This window comes from Vicia villosa, unplaced genomic scaffold (genome assembly GCF_029867415.1).
Source record: "Vicia villosa cultivar HV-30 ecotype Madison, WI unplaced genomic scaffold, Vvil1.0 ctg.000054F_1_1_2_unsc, whole genome shotgun sequence".
NCBI classification, from domain to species: domain Eukaryota; kingdom Viridiplantae; phylum Streptophyta; class Magnoliopsida; order Fabales; family Fabaceae; genus Vicia; species Vicia villosa.
Window position 1 is genome coordinate 80,527 of NW_026704984.1, and position 3,569 is coordinate 84,095.

General features: G+C 35.3%; 1 long non-coding RNA gene across 1 annotated transcript; it reads right to left on the reverse strand.

Moving 5' to 3' along the window:
* Positions 1–664: 664 nt before the first annotated feature.
* LOC131623177 (uncharacterized) lies at positions 665–3,340 on the reverse strand. Its single transcript, XR_009290158.1, has 4 exons — positions 3,011–3,340; positions 2,835–2,912; positions 1,510–2,708; positions 665–1,115 (listed from the first exon to the last, which is right to left on the reverse strand). It is a non-coding gene; the product is annotated as an uncharacterized LOC131623177 (long non-coding RNA).
* Between the last annotated feature and the right edge of the window lie 229 nt (positions 3,341–3,569).

The following is a 3,569-nucleotide window of genomic DNA, read 5'->3' on the forward strand; positions in this document are numbered from 1 at the left end:
ACAAAAAACGATTAAAATCTAAAAAATAACAACAGTCAAAACAATGTCATCTGATCCATGCATCATTAGAATGGAATCAACGTCGCCTTCCACGTCATCCCGCCAACGTTCCTTTTCTCCGGTCTCAGACGAGGTCTTTGTTCTAAGCCTCTGGATCCTTCTGATGACTTCGATGGGTTTGTACTCCCCCCTTAAAAAAGACATCAGAGTCCTTTTGAGTTGGTCAAATCACTACAAAAAAAAAGGTCTCCTGCCACGCCCAAGAAACCGAGGCTATATGCAAAATAACCGTGGCGTAACGTTGAGGCCACGGTTTGGCCACGAAAATCCAACTGTGGGATATGCGGTCGTGGCCTAAAGTATAGTCCACGGTTTTTTGGTATATACCACGTTTTTTTGACAACCGTGGCTTTTATAGGCCACGGGTTAGGTAGTTTGATTAAGGCCGCGGTTTATATTTGCCATGACTACAGAACTGTGGCCATATGGTAAAACCACGGTTTCAATTTAACGTTTAACATACAGTTTTGGTTCAAGATATAGCCACGATTTGGTTATGACCACAGATTTAAAACCGTGGTTATATGTTATGCATTATAAACCATTTATCTTTCCATGGTTTAATATAAATTTAATGTAAATAAATTTAGTGGCTTATATTAATCCAACACACCAATCACTTGCGCCAATTTTAAAGAATTTAAAATTTGATTACTATAATTTTATGAATACAAATTATTTTACTGTCTACACATCAATGACAATAGCATCAGTATATGATTGACTAAGTACATTATATATCTAATGAACCTGAACCAAAACTAAATATAAAAACTTGAGTGACAAAGACTTGTTATAAACACTACAAACAGATCATCATCCCTATAAGTGGTTAATTATAAATCATACTTCATATATATAAGTACACCAGAGGAGACGGATGTCCCTGATGATAAACTTGAACTTCTATCCATGGCAACAATTGCAGATGTTCCATAACTAGGTGGATTAGACGAAGTAGAGGCTTGACTGGGTAAAGACATCAGTGTACCTCTATCACGAATGGAAGGTGAAGCATGTCACTTGTGTATTCCTCCATCCTCTTCATTTATTAACTGCAGTTAACATTCACTTTAAAAGATAACTCCAACAACAAAATAAAGGAAGAAAAACACCCTCATTCAATCTCTTTTTTCGAAGTTGAAATCATTCTACCGGTATAACAAATCATTAGGAGTGTGAAAAGAAAACAAGATCATAGGTATGTATCGTTAAAGGAGTTGATATATCCAAGTAATATACCTTATCTTGAAATAAATCATAAATTTTATTGATGCAGATTTTTCAGAATTTTAATTATTCCTAACCAAACACACCCCAATCAAAGTTGTGTAAATTATTATTCATAGTTCAGAGAGAAGAGTAGTTCAATGAAAAAGCTAGTCAAATTTATAACTTCAATGCATAAATATTTACTAAATGTCAAATAAACTGAAACTATAATTCTACCTCACTTATTGCGCCGCAAAGAGAAACAGAACCAGTCATGGTCAGTTCAGAACACAACCGAAACCCTTGGCCAACTCTGAAGCTCCATCATTCACTTACTTAATATCAGCCCTGCAGCTTTCACACAAGGAAGAAAATACAAAACAGAAAAAAAAATGCTCCACATTAAAGATTGATCCTCCTAACGTTGCCTATCTTTAACTGCTCGGCTCAAGTTGCAAGCAGTGGAACCGATGAACAAATCACATTGATATGCCTTGTATTTTAAACATGTTGCTAAGACTTACTCTCGAGGCTATATATATTGCTGACGACTCCTACGATACTTGGTCAACTTTGTCATGGTTTAATTGTGACCAAATAACATTCTTAGATTGAATATGCTATTTGCATAAGATGATATGATTAAATTAATGAAATGAATCCATATAAAGCAGATGAGATGTTAATTGCAGGGACTAGTTTCTTATGTTCATGATGTCTGTTGCTGGAACCAAGTAGCAGAAGCACTTATTCCTTGGTTCAACTAATTGATCCTTAACATTTGAAACACTAACTACTAATATCAAAATTGAATATGCATGGATTAGAATATAAAAGAATTCATATGACCATGTGGTTCAGTCCTTGTTGCATCCATTCTTGTAGATAAAAATAAAAAATTTCAGTACATAATAAAATGGAACAGTGCATTCTCCACACGTGATTTTGCATTAGAGGGCATGTATTATAAGATATGAAATCATTATGACCTGATATAGCAGTGCAGCTATATCTTGTGTTTTAGAATGGTTATTGGCATGCATTAGTTAGGCAGTCAGGCATTTGGTTTGAGGCTAGAAGCTGGTATGTATGCAAGAGTTTATATTGAGACTCGGAAAATAATTTCAACAAATCATAGCCAAACTTGTAGAGACATTTCAACAAACACCTTGTTTGCAAAATTGAAGCCTAGACCATAAGAGTAACTCTATACCTTTCAAAAGCACATGAAACACTATAAACAATTAGTTCCACATAAATATAGTTATGTTAATAATTTGTAGAATGGATAGGTTATATTTAATCTAACTCTTGACCGCATTGACAACTACAAAGGAGAGAACAATAAGCTAGAGTTGCTCACAAAGAAGAATGAAGAATACCTGAATTTAAGCTAGAGTTGTGAGTGTAGCAAATCGAGTGCGGCAAAGGAAGAGCTGCAATAACAAGCAATGAACAAGAGTGAACAAGTAAAAATTCTGATTTAGTGGTTGATTTAGGATTTTGAAAAAGTCCAAATGCAAAGCACGTATCGTAAACTCATGAAAGGAATAAGAAAATACCTGGACTATGGAACCGGGACGACTACCCAAATCATCTTCTCATCTGTCACACCGGAGCCAATCTGCACCTAGATCTGCCTAATGAAAACATTACAATATCAAACAAATATAAGGAACATATTGTCAAACCGTAACATAACTGTAATCAAACGCAGAAAACATGTAAGTCAACTCACCTTTTTGTGCTGGCTCTTTAAATCACTGAAAATCAATAACGAATTGGGGCTTAGGGTTTGTTTGGGATAAAGGGTAACATTGAAGGTTTGTATGTTTGCTGTTACTGAATTCGAAGCAAAACGATGATGATAGAGAGATTTGGATCGGTGATAGCAAAGGGAGTGAAGAATCGGTAGCAGAGAGACCATGAGATAGAGCCGAGAGAGATATCGATCGAGAGGTGAGCTGAGAGTTGAGAGTGAGGCCTGCTTCATGATCGTGAGAGGGAGAAGAGAAGAATCCCAAAGGTCACTTAACCCTAATCCACTTTTATGTTTATTTGTTTTAGTTTTTTTTTTAATCTTAAAAAAAATAAAATATAAAACAAGAGAAAGAGGGAAACAAAAAGAAAAGAGAGAAAATATGGTGGGCACTAAATTTTTGGATTTGGGCCAAAGTTTTTAGTCAAAATTATAAGGCCGTGGGTTTTCTTTGCGCCTTAAAATATCCGCAGTTCTATAACCGTGACAATTGAAGTAAAGGCCACAGTTTCATACTCCAGATTCAATATTTTATAAC